Genomic DNA, 16,664 nt, shown 5'->3' on the forward strand with positions numbered 1-16,664 from the left:
TATTTGTAACATGTAATTTATATAATCACAGAGTAAATATTTAGCAATTCATAGACTTCAAAGGTGTTTCCTAAAAACTCAATAAACACTAATTATATATGATCCCATATTATTACATTATTACTGTATCCTTTTTATAGCTAATGTAGAATTGAGATTTCTTTAGGATTTACTTTCAGTTTACATATTTTTTTTAAAAGATGTATTTATTTATTTGACAGACAGAGATCACAAGTAGGCAGAGAGGCAGGCAGAGAGAGAGGGGGAATCAGGCTCTCCGCTGAGCAGAGAGCCTGATGCGGGGCTCAATCCCAAGACCTTGGGATCACGACCTGAGCCAAAGGCAGAGGCTTTAACCCACTGAGCCACCCAGGCGCCCCTCAGTTTACATATTTTTTAAAAAAACAGAGAAAGCCTAAAAACCTGCAACTATTTTTATTTTTAAAGAGATGTATTTATTTGCTTTTTTGAGAGAGAGAGACAGAGTGAGCCAGCGCACACGTGTGAGCAGGGGAGAGAGGGAAAGCGAGAGAGGGAAAGGGAGAGAGAGAACCTCCAGCAGACTCCCAGCTGAGTGTGGAGCCCGGCAAGGCGCTCAGTCTCACAACCCCAAGACCATGACCTAAGATGAAATCAAGCAAGAGTTGGACTGAGCCATCCAGGAACCCCAACCATTTTTTCTATGACTGCAAGTTAAGCTCCTAAACTGGCCTCCCTGTGGACAACCAGTGGCTCTATGCATTAAGGAAGGCACAGTGGTATTGGCTATCTGCCAGAGCTGGAGTTACATAAATGGTCTTAAGTATGTACCTGCTATTAAGATGGTTTTTCTATACAGATTAAGTCATGTTCCAGGTCTAGTCAACAATATAATTGTTTGTTTTGACCCAACTTATCTGAAGAAAAGACAAATCTGAGGCAGCCTCAGAGCCAGCCAGGATCAAGGCCGGTGCAGCACCACTGCTCCATCAGCCGGCAGCACAGCAATTCACACGTTCAAATATTTACAAAATACTTCAGGTTTCTGCATTTAAGCTCCATATGGCAAAAGAGAAAAAGAACTTGAATTTATTAATAGCAACAAATCACACAGTTAAAAAAAAGACTTATAGCTTTGGAAATATTATTTCTTACATTCCTCTTTACTGATCTTTAAAATACAAATAATCTACTGGGTTCAAATGACAAGATGATATCAAAATACTACTGACTTCTCTGGCTATGTCTGCACCCCCTTTAAAATCTGAAGGTCCCAGTAACCAGTCATTTAGTATAGAGTGCTAATGGTCTTTACAGCAATACCCACAAATCACCAGGGAGGAAGAAAAAACCACATAAATAGAACAGGAGCTGCGAAAGGCTTTGAATCAGAAACCCTAAGTGGGGGAGGCAACATTTGAAAACTGAGTTACCTGAGGTGACTCCAAAAGCAACCAGCAACTCACACACTTGGCAAGCCCATCATCAATATGGCCTTGTTAACCAGGCAGTCAGGCCAGGGGCAGCCCCCACCATTCACCCCACTCCCATCACGATCACCACCACTCACCTGGCTACAGAGAGGCACTTGGTTCCTGGAGAGCCAAACCAGAAACTAGTCTAAAATAACAGCAACAGAGGGGTGCCTGGGTGGCTCAGTGGGTTAAAGCCTCTGCCTTCGGCTCAGGTCATGGTCCCAGGGTCCTGGGATCGAGCCCCACATCGGGCTCTCTGCTCAGCAGGGAACCTGCTTCCTCCTCTCTCTCTCTCTCTGCCTACCTGTGATCTCTATCTGTCAAACAAATAAATAAATCAAAAAATAAATAAATAAATAAATAATAAAATGACAGCAACAAAAAGTACTTGCTTCTTCAACTTCCCAAAAATACAGACTTCAATAACACTCAATTGGTCTCTGGGACTGTTAATAAAATGTTTATGGTCCAAGAAATTCACAAGGCCAGGAGATGAGTCTGAATAAGGAGACACAGAAACTTCCACAAAAGGCTGAGTTTAAAAGAATGGGGGGGGGGGGGGGGGGCGGGGAGGTGCGTCCCGCCAGGAGCTGGAGAGGAACAGGAGCAGACTTGGAGATCAGGCTAGGGGAAGGAAAGGAGAACTTCCATGGAAACGACCTGCGCAGGCAGGTGGCAGCAGGAAGCGGGACGCACAGAGCATGTGTGCATCAACAGGGCACCATGGCCAGATGAGCAGGTGCCTATCAAAGCTCCGGTCTCCGCGGGGCTCCCAACAAGGGGAAGACCAGGGGCCTTTCACTAAAACTTCGCAAACATTTAAAGACGATGACAACACTTGATGCTGCAGAATGAAGGAATGTGGGAAGACACACTTCCTGCTGCTGGAAGCACGAAGGCCTAACACTGTGTTTGAAGACCCATGGGCAGTGTGTGTCCACAGGCCCCACACCATGCACCTGACACTGTGCCCTTCCGCATGCTTACCCATCACACGCCTCCTCGCCTAAGTGAAGCCTCTGCTCAGGCAGCAGCCCCGCCATCTGCTTGAGGACTTTGCTCTATGGAGTCTCCCCTCCATTCTTCGGATCATCAATCTTTCCTTCTTTCCTGCATCATTTCCGTGAGGATACAAGCACAATGTTACTACTAGGCTGAAGAAACAAAAAGCACCCTTCTCGGGATCACACTTCCACGTCTACCTACGAACAGCCTCCTTTCTTTCCTTTCCAGCTCCTTCAGAGGTGTCCACCTGTCTATCTGAGAGAAGTGCAAGTCACAAATGAGAGCTATGTAATAAGCTAAAAAACCCTGAAACAGAAACTAACAACACTGATGAAAACAGAATACTGCATCACACCTATCAGAATGGCCGAAGTCCGGGACATGCTGGGGAGGATGTAAAGCCACAAACATTCTCACCCATGGCTTGTGGGAAAGCAGAACGGCACAGCCACTTTGGAAGAGAGTTTGTCAGTTTCTTACAAAACTAAACATACTCTGACCGTATGCTCCAGCAATCATGCTCCCTGGTATTTACCCAGAGGAGCTGAAAACTTTGATCCACACAAAAACTTGCACATCAATGTTTTTAGCACCTTTATTCAAAATTTCCAAAACCTGGAACCAAAATGTCCTTCAGAAGTTGAATGGCTAAACTATGATCTATCTGGACAATGGAGTATTATTCAGTACTAAAAAGAAAGAGTTATCAAGTCAGGAAAGGACATGGAGGAACTTCAAACGCACATGATTAAGAAAAAGAAGCCAATCTGAAAAGGCTACGTACTATAGATTGCGTCTACAGGACATTCCAGAAAAGGAGAAGCTACAGAGACAGCAAAAGATCCACTGTTACCGGGGTGGGGGCGGGGGGGGGGGTGGAGCACAGAGATTTTTAGGGGAGTGAAAATACTCTGTATCACACCCTAGTAATGGGTACCTGTTCGCACACATCTGTATAATGATAAACCCATAAAACGTACAATACCCAGAGTGACCCCCAGCGGAACTATGGGCTCTGGGTGATGATGATGTATCAGTGTGGGTTCACCAGCTATAACAATTGCCCCATTCGGGTGGGGGATGCTGATAGTGTGGGAGCATGTGCATCTGTGAGGACGGGAGAGGGGTACATGTACTTACTGCTCAATATTCCTGTGAACCTAAAACTGCTCACCAAAATTTGTTAACTATGTATGATAAGAGACTAGACTTACTGAGTGCAGTGATCATTTTGCAATACATACAAATACTGAATCATCACAATATTGTACACCTGAAACTAATATAATGTTGTATGTCATCATACTGCACTAAAAAAAATTTTTAAAGATTTTATTTATTTATTTATTTGAGAAGAGAGAGAGAGACCGAGCACAAGCTGGGTGAGGGGCAGAGAGAGAAGCAGGCTCCTCACTAAGCAGGAATCCCAGATGCAGGGCGCGATCCCAGGACCCCGGGATCATGACCAGAACTGAAAGCAGATGCCCAACTGACTGAGCCACCCAGGTGCCCCTCAAAAAGTTTTTTTTTTTAAAGAGTGAATTCAAATGCAAGTTTAGACGGCTGTAAGTTAATCCCCAAACCAACAGAAGCCAGAGCTGCACACCCACAGTGTGGGAGCCACTGTCCAAATGCAGGTATTGTGCACCTGAAATACAGCAAGTCCAAGGTGAGAGATGCCAACCATAAAATACACACCAGACTTCAAAGACTTACTATGAAAAAAGCAATGTAGATATTTCAGTAATAATTTCTACACTATTCCATGCTGACTTAATATTGTGGCAGGCTACTTAAGGCTAAGTAAAAGACACTAGGTAAAACTGATTACATGTATTTCTTTTTATTTTCACAATATGACCACTGAAAATTTTACAATTACATATGTGGCTTACTATTCATTTCTGTTGAGCAGTACGGGGCTGGAGTATCACTACTTCTCCCTTTTCCCATCTTCTATGAGTGCTAATAAAGAATAAAATATCCAACCCTGGGCAGCAGAAGGAAAACGAAACCACCAGGAAAAATTTACAGATAGGAAAAAGAATAGCTAGAAAATCAGAATTTGACTACAGCTGGCAATAGCTCCACATACCAATGTTTAATTGTTTTAAACCCCAAAGTCTTCTAACACAGAAATTTAAAACTTCCATAAAGCATAAAGTTTTTTATGCTTAGGGGCACCTGGGTGACTCAGGTGTTTAGGCAGCTGCCTTCAGCTCAGGTCATGATGCCGGAGTCCTAGGATTGTGTCCCGCATCGGGCTCCCAGCTCCAAAGAAATCTGCTTCTCCCTCTGACTCTCTCCCCTCTCATGCTCACCCACTCTCTCTCTCTCAAATACATAAATAAAATCTTTAAAAAAATTTTTTTAGAGACGCCTGGGTGGCTCAGTTGGTTAAGCAGCTGCCTTCGACTCAGGTCATGATCCCAGCATGCTGGGATCGAGTCCCACATCAGGCTCCTTGCTCGGCAGGGAGCCTGCTTCTCCCTCTGCCTCTGCCTGCCATTCTGTCTGCCTGTGCTCACTCTCTCCCCCTCTCTCTCTCTGATAAATAAATAAAATCTTTAAAAAAAAAATTTTTTTTAATCAACTTAAACAAAAATCTGCAGTACAGAGGCAATATGCTGATTTCCTAAGTATGTACAGCAGCTCCTAACCATCCCAACAGCCCTATGTTGTTTGTACATTACCATCTTCACCTCACTGAAGAGAAAATTAAGGTGCTAAGTTTAAGAAACTTGTCCACGGGAAAAAAAATAAAGAAAGAAAGAAACTTGTCCACACTAGTGAGCATCAGAGCAAGGATTCAAACCTAGGCATGGTGGGGGCACCAAGGCAGCTCAGTCGGTTAAGCGTCTGACTTCAGATCAGGTCATGATCCCAGGGTCCTGGGACTGAGATCCACACCAATCTCCACACTCAGTGGGGAGCCTGCTTCTCCCTCTGCCCCTGCCTGCTGCTCCCCAATTGTGCACATGCTCACTTGTGCTCTCTCTCTCTGACAAATTAATAAAATCTTAAAAGCTCTCTAATAAGTATTTGAAAAAAGAAAGTGAGAAAGCAAGAAAAATTAGGAAAAGATATAAAACTCAAGAGAAAATAAATGAGAAAAAGACTTGAACAGGCTTTTCACAAAAGGTTTTTTTCACATAAGTTCACACGAAATCAAAGAGTGTAAATTTAATCACAATAAAATAATAAGCAGAGTAGCTAAAACAAGAAATTGTGAAAATTTAGGCAAGAACATGGAACAATGGCAACACTCAGGCACTGCCTGTGTTGTAGAAATGGGAACAACCATGCTGTGGAATGTGCACTATAATAAGACTGAAAACACATACATATATATCTTTTAAAGATTTTTTAATTCTTTTATTTGAGTGAGAAAGAGAAAGAGCACGAGATTACAGACTGAGAGGGAGAAGCAGACTCCTCACTAAGCAGGGAGCCCAACACAGTGCTCCATTCCAGGACCCTGGGATCATGACCTGAACCAAAGTCAGACATTTAACTTGCTGAGCCACCCAGGGGCCCTCAAAACACTTATATATGATGACCAAGTAGTTTCTCTTCTAAACACATATTCTTCCTGATATTAAGTTTTATATGCACCAAGATACCTGTATAAGATTATTCATAACAGCTCTAAACTGGAAATAGCCCAGATACCCATCAACTGTAGAATGGATAAGTACACTGAAGTCTATTCATCTAATGGAATGCTTCTCAGCAATTAAACTGTCACTCAATTCAAAACAAATCTTAAAAATATTATTGCATGAAAAAAGCCATATACCAAAGACTGTATGTATGTAGTATACTTTGACTTACATATCATTCAAAAACAAACAAAACTACAGCATTAAGAAAAGTGGCTACCTGCCAAGGGAAAGAAAGGGAATTGTAACTAAAATACAACCTTTGGTGGGCTTTCAGAGTCCCCAAAATGTTCTATTTCTTCATCTGAATGATGCTTATACTAGAGGTCAAATTCAAGTAATTTGTAAAGCTACACATTCATTTTATGCACTTTTATATATTTAACAATTAAAAGGTTTTGAAAAAAGAAATATTTGACAAAAGAACAAGGTAATTCAGTTGGAAAAGAAAATACTTCTCAATAAATGATACAACTGGAAATCCATAAGAGGAAGACAACAGCCCAAACCTTACCTAACTCTACCGTAAAAATTAATATGAAATGAATAACAGACCTTTATATAAAAGGAAAAATTACAGAGGTGCTGGCTGACTCAGCTGGTGGAGCATGTGACTCTTGATCTTGGGATTTCAGTATGAGCCCCATGTTGATAGTAGAGATCACTTAAAAATAGAATTTTTTTTAAAAAAGCTAAAATTGTAAGACTTTAATAAGAAAATAAAGAAAAAAATATTCCCAACCTTGGAGTAGACCAAAGATTTCTACTTAAAGTAGACAAAATATTTCAGCCTTGGGATGGACAGAGATGTCTTAGGATCCTAAAAAGCACTAACAATAAGAGAAAAAAACTGATAAACTAGACTTCATTAAACTTAATAAAACTTTGTTCCTCAAGACATGGTTGCTTCTGATTTCTGCCCCAGAATGGAGAGAGCTGGGGGTGGGAGTGGAACACTGCTCCCACACTTAAAATGCAAACCAACTAAATTTCAAGTCCATGACTTTTTCTGAACCTATCAGGGAACTGAGGTCACAGAGCAAACTGATACAAAAACAAAATGCCTGCACTGACTGAGCACACTTACCTGAGGCAGACGCAGCGCGACTCTGGCAGGTGAATCTGTTGAGAACAGACGTCGTACTGTGAAGACTGAGTGCAAGCTGTCAGGATAATTCCTAGGATTACAGAAATTCCTCTGCAACCTCTCTAGGAAATCCAGTGGGTGATCACTGAAGGGATCTCAAAAGAGCTCTAAAACTCAAGGACCATAGTACAGAATTAGGGCGGGGAGTAGCAGCCATGTGGGAGGGGCAAGAAACCCCACCCAGGTCCTTCCCCCTCCATCTCCAATAAGAAACAACAGCCTTACTCTATACAGGGAAGGGCTGTGGTGAACAGTCTACAATGTCGACAACTCCAATTCCAGGAGAAAAGACAGGATCACACAACGAGCCCACAACTTCAGCCAAGGAAGCAACAGGAAAACTGAGCAGACCCTACCCCAAAACTCAGGGCTACCATTCATGTCCAAATAAAAATGCTTCAAATGAAAGTTATTAGAAGACTAGTACCAGGAGGGACCTGAGAGAAATAAGGGTATGCAAATATACACTCTGTGAAGCAACACAAATAGGGAAGACTTAAAACAGAATTACAGGGATGTCTGGGTGGCTCAGTTGGTTACGCGTCTGCCTTTGGCTAAGGTCATGATCTGGGGACCCTGGGATCCAGCCCTGTGTTGGGCTCCCTGCTCACCAGGGAGTCTGCTTCTCCCTCTGCCTGTATGCTCTCTCTCTCTCTCTCTCAAATAAATAAAATCTTCAGGAAAAAAAAAAGAATTACAGAGTTTGAGTAAGTCACCCTCACATTAGACATAGCTATAGAAATTTGAAGGCTATGGTGCACTGACAATAACCATAGCAACAACAAATCCTAAAAGCTAGGCTGACTCTTAACAAGAGGAATGTAAACTACAGCCCTAAGGGCCTAGTAGAAAGAAAACTGTCCATTTCTGTGTTTAAAAGTGATTTATTACAGGGTTGCCTGGGTGGCTCAGCCATTAAGCGCCTGCCTTCAGCTCAGGTCATGATCCTGGGGTCCTGGGACCAAGCCCCACATCAGGCTCCTCAGTTGGTGGGAAGCCTGCTTCTTCCTCTCCCACTCCCCCTGCTTGTGTTCCTTCTGCCCCTATAAAATAAATAAAATCTTTTTTTTTAAGTGATTTATTTTGCCTTCTACCATCCTATACAATATGTCTGGCTTTGAAGAATAACTGCAATTTTGTAATAATGACACAAAAGGCAAAAAACAAACCACTCCAAAGAGACAGAGCAATCATCAAAACAAGACTCAGATATGAAGCAGGTTGGAACTATATAACAGGGAATTTAAATACCTTAAAGACTATTAACAGAAAAGGTGGACAACATGCTAGATCAGGGGGGTAACTTCAGCAGAGAAATGAACTCTACAGAACCAGTGAACCTGAAGACAGGTCAAGTCACCTGAAGAACCAAAAAGAAAAGGGGCTAGGAACAAGCAAGAAGTGCGAAACAGTATGAAACATTCTCATATATATATAATTGGAATCCTATGAAGAGGTGAAAAGAGCAGAAGAACAATGGTTGAGAACTTTCCCAAATGAATCAGACACCAACCCACAGATCCAAGCAGCACAGAGAATATTAATTAGGATAAATAACAAAAACAAAGCAAATCTGCTTCATGATTATCGCCCCCCAGCCGCTAAAAACAAAAAGAGAAAATCCTGAAGGCAGTCAGAGATAAAGGAGACACTACATACAGAAGAACAAAAACAAGAATTATACCAGGCTTCTTGTGGAAAAAAAAACAACAACAACAACAACAACAACAACAAACCCATGAAAATCAGAAGACAGTGGAGTGATTTTTTTTTAAGTACTACAAAGGAGAAACAACCACCACCTGTTAAGTCAAAATCCTATACCCAGCAAAGATATCTTTCTAAAAATAAGGAGGAAAAACTTTCTCAGAAATAAATACTGAAGAAATTCATTGCCAGGAGACGTACAAGAAACGTTACAGAAGGTATTTTAGGCAGTAAGAATTTGAGTAAGATGGAAACTTGGATATACAAAAAGAAATGAAGAGCCCTAAAAATGTAATACAAGTAAAATTAAATCAATCTTTTCTTTTTTTTTTTTTTAAGAATTGCACTAAAAGATGACTTCTAAGAGCAAAAATAGCAATGTATTGTGTATTTACAGCATATGTAAAAGCAAAATGAATAACATCAATAGCACAAAGAAGAACTGGGAATATACTGTGTAAGGCCTTTCTACAGGCATACCTTGAGAGAGACTATGCGGGTTCAGCTCCAAACCACTACCAGTAACACCAGACAAATGAATTTTTTGGTTTCCCAGTATACTATACCATAGCACAATGAGTGTGCCACAGTGTTATATCTAAAAAAAAAAAATTTATGTAATATCTTAATCTTAAATGCTTCATTTTTAAATTATCATAAATATAAATACTATATCTATTAAAAAATGCTAACCATCATCTGAGCTTTCAGCAAGCTGTAATCTTTTGCTGCCGGAGGGTCTTACAGTGGGGGTTGCTGAAGGATGGTGAGTCTATGGCACTTTCTTAAAACAAGAGAATAAATTTGTTGCACTGATGGATTCTTCCTTTCCCAAATGATTTCTCTACAGCAAGCGATGTTGTCTGGTAGCATCTCACCCACAGTAGAACTCCTCTCCAAATTGGAGCCAGTCCTCTCAAGCCCTGCCACCTTATCAACTAAGGTCATGCAATGTTCTAAGTCCTTGTCAGATTTCAACCATCTCCACAGCATCGTCACCAGGAGCAGATTCCAGCTCAAGAAATCACTTCCCTTACTCCTCCACGGAAGCACATCCTCACCCGTGCAAGTGTTATCCTGCGAGGGCAGCAGGTCACTCGGCTCTCCAGGCTCCACTTCTGGCTCTCTGGCTGTTTCCACCACATCTGCACAGTGACTTCCTCCACTCAGTCTTGAAGCCCTCAATGTCCTCACCAGGGCGGAAGCCCACTTCTTCCAAATTCCTGTTACTATTGACATTGTGCCATGGGAACATTTTCTTAACAGCATCTGGCATAGTGAATCCTTTCCAGAGGATTCTCAATGTATCCCACCCAGATCAAGTGGAGGAATCCCCATCCATGGCATCTACAGCGAACCGTGTCTCTTAAATGGTAAGACTTCAAAGTCAAAATTACTCCTTGCTCCGTGGGCTGCAGAATGGAAGCTGTGTTCACAGGCAGGGAAACGGCACTCATCTCCCAGTATGTCACCAGAGCTCTTGGGTGACCGGGTATAATGTCAACGAGCAGTCATATTTTGAAAGGAACCTTTTTTTCTGAGCAGTAGGTCTCAACAGTGGGCTTTAGACGTTTGGTAAACCTCGCTGTGAACAGATACACTGCCGTCCTGGATAGAGCACGGGCAGAGGAGAGGTAACACAATTCTTATGGATCCTAAGAATTTCCAGAATAGTAAAGGAGCACCAGCTTCAGCTGAAAGTCACCAGCTGCATTAGCCCCTAACGGGGAGCCAGCCTGTCCCCTGAACCCTGAAGCCAGGTGCTGACTTGTCCTCCGGCGAGGACAGTCAGAGATGGCATCTTCTCCCCAGATAAGGCTGTTGTGTCTACATGTGGAGAATCCGCTGTTTAGGAGTCACCTCCATGGGCGATCCAAGCTGAATCCTATACCCAGCAAAGATACCTAGCAAACTTTCTGCCAGAGATCCCACCACAGCTTCTCCATCAGCAAGTGCTGCTCTCCCCCACCGCCGTGCCCCTCTGTGTCTCCTTAAACCTCACAAACCCACTCTGCTAGCTGCAGACTTTTCTTCTGCAGCTTCCTCACCTCCCTCAGACTTCCTGGACTTGAGTCAGGGCCTTGCTCTGGATTAGGCTTTGGCTTAAGGAAATACTGGGGTGGGTCTGATCTCTTATCCAGACCACCCAAATTTTCTCCCTATCAGCAATGAGGCCATTTGGCTTTCTTATCATTCATGTGGTCCCTGGAGTAGCGCTCTTAACTTCCTTCAAGAACTTTTCCTTGGTTGGGGCTCCTGGGTGGCTCAGTTGGTTGGACGACTGCCTTCGGCTCAGGTCATGATCCTGGAGTCCCGGGATCAAGTCCCACATCGGGCTCCCAGCTCCATGGGGAGTCTGCTTCTCCCTCTGACCTTCTCCTCGCTCATGTTCTCTCTCACTGTCTCTCTCTCAAATAAATAAATAAAATCTTTAAAAAAAAAAAAAAAAAAAAGAACTTTTCCTTGGCATTTGCAACATGGCTGTCTGGCACAAGAGGCCTACCTTTCGGCCTATCTCGGCTTCAGAAATCCCTTCCTCACTAAGCTTAATCATGTCTAGCTTTTCATTTCAAGTGAGTTATGTGTGACTCTTCCTTTCACTTGAGCACTTAGAGGCCATTACAGGATCATTAACTGGCCTAATTTCCATATTGTTGTTTCTCAGGGAATAGGGAGGCCCCAGAGAGAAAAGGGGGGTGGACTGACAGTACACAGAGCAGTAAGAACACACACAACCTTTATCAATTAAGTTCAACATCTTTTTTTTTTTTTTTGAAGATATTATTTATTTGGCAGACAGAGTTCACAAGTAGGCAGAGGCAGGCAGATCGAGAGGGAAGCAGGCTCCCTGCTGAGCAGAGAGCCCGATGTGGGGCTTGATCCCAGGTCCCCTGGATCATGACCCAAGCTGAAGGCAGAGGCTTTAACCCACTGAACCACCCAGGCGCCCCAATTAACTTCAACATCTTAAAAAAGAAGCTCCCCATCCTAATGGGCACAGTTTGTGGCACCCCCAAAAATTACAACAGTAACATCAAAGATCATTGATCACACATCACCGTGACAAATGTAATAATAATGGAAAAGTCTGAAATACTGAGAATTAGGGCGCCTGGGTGGCTCAGTGGGTTAAGCCGCTGCCTTCGGCTCAGGTCATGATCTCAGGGTCCTGGGATCGAGTCCCACATCTGGCTCTCTGCTCAGCAGGGAGCCTGCTTCCTCCTTTCTCTCTCTGCCTGCCTCTCTGCCTACTTGTGATCTCTCTGTCAAATAAATAAATAAAATCTTAAAAAAAAAAAATATTGAGAATTACCCACCTGTGAGCCAGAGATACAAAGGGAGTCAATGCTGTTGGAAGAACTGCACCAATAAAAAACCCTGCTCAACAACACAGGTTGCCACAAACCCTCAGTGTGTAAAACAAGCGCAGTGTCTGTGCAGCACAGTAAAACCGAGGACGCCTCTACTACACTGTGAAGCAGCACAGCAGCATCTGAAGGGAAACTGTGGGGTGAATCTAAAATGTGCAGTGTAAGGCCGAGGAAGATGTGAGGCAAGTGACACCAGCCCTTCGTTGTCATGCAGGGAGCAAACAGCCACTTTCTTCCCCACTCCACCCCCCACCTCGTGGCTGCCCATGACGATTTCCAAAGAGATGTAAGCCACTGGCACTGGGGGCCTTCATGCCACCTACCACCCAATCCTTGAGAAAGTGAAGCTCTTGCTGGGGGAGAAATTGAGGCTGTCGTACTACATGGCAGGTCCCAAACAGTCTTGTTCTGGGCTCCAGCATGCACTGGACTGGCTGACATGGCCAGACCTGCACAGAAACTCAGTGCAGCTCAGTCTATCACGCTGATAGCTACAGGATTTATGTGGCCAGGATATTCACTGGTAATTGCTCCAAAAAGCTGGAGTCTGTTTGCTGTTAATTTTTTGCGGGAGCAGCAGGAATTTTTCATTTCTTTTATATTTGGAGATATAACCAAGAACTAAAAGCTAAAGCAAACAAGTAAGAGCTCCTGGGACGCCTGGGTGGCTCAGTTGGTTAAGCAGCTGCCTTCGGCTCAGGTCATGATCCCAGCGTCCTGGAATCAAGTCCCACATCGGGCTCCTTGCTCCGCAGGGAGCCTGCTTCTCCCTCTGACTCTGCCTTCCACTCTGTCTGCCTGTGCTCACTCTCGCTCGCTCTCTCTCTGACAAATAAATAAATAAAATCTTAAAAATATTAAAAAAAAAAAAAAAACAAGTAAGAGCTCCTCACCACCCAAACAATCTAGATGTGGACATAACCACTGGGAGGAATTTGATTTATAACTTGGCTATCGAAAAGGTGATAGTCACTGTGCTACTATTTGGAAGGCATTAAAAAAAAAAAGAAAAAAACCCAGACTGGTGCACCTGGTTGGCTCAGTGGGTTAAAGCCTCTGGCTTCGGCTCAGGTCATGATCCCAGGGTCCTGGGATCAAGCCCCACATCGGGCTCTCTGCTCAGTGGGGAGCCTGCTTCACTGTCTCTCTCTGCCTGCCTTTCTGCCTACTTGTGATCTCCATCTGTCAAATAAATAAAATCTTTTAAAAAAAAACCAAACTGTAAACTTGGGGGTTAATACTTGATTCAAAAGAAAAATAAAGCAAATTTTTAATAACAAACAAATAAAATACACACTGTAAAGCCAGGGCTGGACCTGGCAAGGCTACAACAAGGAGATGCTGTACCAGCAAATGCACTAGCGGGTCTGTAAGACCTAGTCTCACAAGGACGACTTGAGATGGCAAATAGTCTCTGCACTTAGTAGAAAACAAAATCCAAGCAAACAGACCAGATATTCAGCCATCGAGAACGTCTGGAGATTCTGTCTAGCAAGGAGCCCTCTGACAAAAGACAGAATGCCAAACTTCATGTGGACCACTGAAAGTATCATGTTCAGCACCTGTAGCCTATGCGGAAACTTCCAGCACCAGTGATACATAAGGGAGCAGCAGGGATGACAAGAGGAGTTTCTGTACCAGACTTACACCACTAATGACTCAGATACCGCCATCCTAATGGATGACTTGTAGCAGTTCAATTCCTCCCTCCAGAAAATTCACTATGGCTTAGAAGACCTCACTGGAGCTGGGTGCGATACTCTGGAAGGACTCAGGGCCCAGAGACTGACCTTGAAGGGGGCTCAGATGAAGATCTTTGATGCTGCCAACATGCTGAGCTTGTTTATAGCATGAGGGGAGAAGCGGGCTTTCCAGAACAAATACTTTCTGATGGGTGGGTTGCTGCTCACCTGTGTGGTCACGTTCCTCGTGGTACAGTACTGGACATGAGCCAGCCAATCCCATCAACTGAACAATATTACCACTGTGTGAGAGTCTGTGTGAGTGTGTGTGTGTAAGAGAGAGAGGAGAGCCCAGAAGTTGCCTTCTGAAATGTATGCCCATCGTAACTGTGAAGACCCTCCAGAAATAATCGTGATCCGTAACCCAGTGGAAGTTGCAAATCTGCTCTGTTTTGTGTGACTCCTTGATGGGGAAGCTAGTGCCACCAAGAAGCATGGCGCTTACGGGGCGCCTGGGTGGCTCAGTGGGTTAAAGCCTCTACCTTAGGCTCAGGTCATGATCCCAGGTCCTAGGATAGAGCCCTGCATCGGGATCTCTGCTCAATAGGGAGCCTACTTCCCCCACTCTCTCTGCCTGTCTGCCCACTTGCGATCTCTGCCTGTCAAATAAATAAATAAAATCTTAAAAAAAAAAAAAGAAGAAGAAAAAGCATGGTGGTTAGGAAATAAAAGAAGTTCCTATTCTCTTTCTCAAAATAAATAAACAGAAAATTTTTAAAAAATGTACACTGTAGGGGCGCCTGGTGGCTCAGTGGGTTAAGCCTCTGCCTTCAGCTCAGGTCATGATCTCAGGGCCCTGGGATCGAGTCCCACAACAGGTTGACTGCTCAGCAAGGAACCTGCTTCCCTTCCTCTCTCTCTGCCTGCCTCTCTGCCTACTTGTGATCTCTCTCTGTCAAATAAATTAATAAAAATCTTTATTAAAAAAATAAATAAAATGTACACTGTAAACCCAAAGGCAACAAGTATAAAAATATTTTAAGAGGTATAAATATATCAACAGAAGAGATAAAACAGAACCATAACATGTTAAATTAAACCCAGAAAAGGCAGAAAAAGAGGGAAATGAAAACAAGAAATAAATGATGAACAGAAAACAGCTAGCAAGATGGTAGATTTTAATCAAATCCTATCAATCCTATCAATGGCTGCCTGGGGCCAGAGGAGAAGAGGGACTGGCAAAGGAGCACATGGGAACTATGCAGGGTGATGGACACTTCCTAAGTCTTTTTTTTTAAAGACTTTATTTATTTGACAGGCAGAGATCACAAGTAGAGGCAGGTAGAGAGAGAGAAAGGGAAGCAGGCTCCCCACTGAGCAGAGAGCCTGATGCAGGTCTCGATCCCAGGACCCTGGGATCATGACCTGAGCTGAAGGCAGAGGCTTTAACCCACTGAGCCACTCAGGCGCCCCGAAATGTCCTAAGTCTTAACTGGGGTGGCAGACATTTGTCAATCCTCCTAGAACTGTATGTTTCAAATGGGTGCATCCTACCGTGTGTGAATTATACCTCAATAAAGTTTATTTTTCCAAGTAAAGAGCGAAAAGTTAAAGAAAAAGCAAACTACTAGAATAATTAAGAATGCCTGCTCCAGACCCGACGGCCCAGCCTCCCTCACTGGCGCATCCATGCCGGCATTACTCGCCCTCCCCTCACCTCAGCTCTCTCGTGCTGGAACACCCCTCATCCACCGACCCTAAGGCAGCAGCAAGAGCTCCGGGCCCCAGGCCAGCACACAGGGAGCACCCGTGCAGTGCAGGCTAGCATGAAGGGGACTCATGAAGAACAGGACTCAGGAAGAACGACCTGGTCCAAACAAGAGATCACACAGGGTGGCTCCCCACGGGAGATGCTGCTCCAGGCAAGCAAGTATCATCTGACTAAAGGCTCAGAGAGAATTTTCTAAAATCGCTGTGGACAAGACAGCTCAAAAAGCACTGCACATATGTACTATATTCTTATTATCTCAAGATACATTTCTTAAATTACTCACTTTTTTCGGGTTAAGATATATTTTATTTTTTAAAATATCTGCTCTACATTTTCAGAGATGTTAACTAACATCCAACGAGAAGAGACAAAGTGCTCACAAGCTGAAAGGTCTGGAAGCTTCCCCTTGGAGAAGCTGGCTCATCTAGAGGCTACTAGTCAAGGGCTGTGGGGTTCCCAGGGCTGACCATCTACTCAGATCCACGCTTGGAAGCTCCAGGCCAGACCCACGGGATATCGACTGCAGCGGTGCAAAAGGGACTCCAAGTTAGAAGCCCGTTAGAGCTGTCTGTTCTCACTGAAGGTGAGCACGAAGAAAAGTTAAATACAAACAAAACATTATCAGAAATAAATTGATAGGGGTGCCCAGGTGGCTCAGCTGGGCATCTGCCTTCAGCTTAGATCAGGGTCCCAGGATCCTGGGATCAAGTCCCACATCAGGCTCCCTGGGAGCCTGCCTCTCCCTCTCCTTCTGCTCTTCTCCCTGCTCATGCTCTGTCAAATAAGTAAATAAAAACTTTAATAAAAAAAAAAAAAGAAAGAAATTGACAGAAACACACCTCATGGTTAGAAAATACTCCATTTT

General features: G+C 43.7%; 1 protein-coding gene and 2 pseudogenes across 6 annotated transcripts in view; 2 read left to right on the top strand and 1 right to left on the bottom strand.

The window, feature by feature from the left end:
- FAM193A (family with sequence similarity 193 member A) overlaps positions 1–16,664 on the bottom strand; it is a 167,128-nt gene that overhangs the window by 111,574 nt on the left and 38,890 nt on the right. The window contains exon 1 of one of the 6 annotated variants that reach the window (XM_059166662.1): positions 2,442–2,556. The exons of 4 other annotated variants lie outside the window; for them this stretch is intronic. The gene's annotated coding sequence lies outside the window, so the exon portion shown is untranslated. Of the gene's footprint in view, positions 1–1,549; positions 1,700–2,441; positions 2,557–16,664 lie in introns of those variants that run through there. One more of the 6 variants, XM_059166652.1, reaches the window with a different exon arrangement.
- Positions 12,631–12,991, top strand: LOC131826954 (mitochondrial pyruvate carrier 2-like; annotated as a pseudogene).
- On the top strand, positions 13,758–14,296 carry LOC131818635 (Golgi SNAP receptor complex member 2-like; annotated as a pseudogene).

The sequence above is a fragment of the Mustela lutreola genome, chromosome 1 (assembly GCF_030435805.1).
Source record: "Mustela lutreola isolate mMusLut2 chromosome 1, mMusLut2.pri, whole genome shotgun sequence".
Taxonomy (NCBI): Eukaryota; Metazoa; Chordata; class Mammalia; order Carnivora; family Mustelidae; genus Mustela; species Mustela lutreola.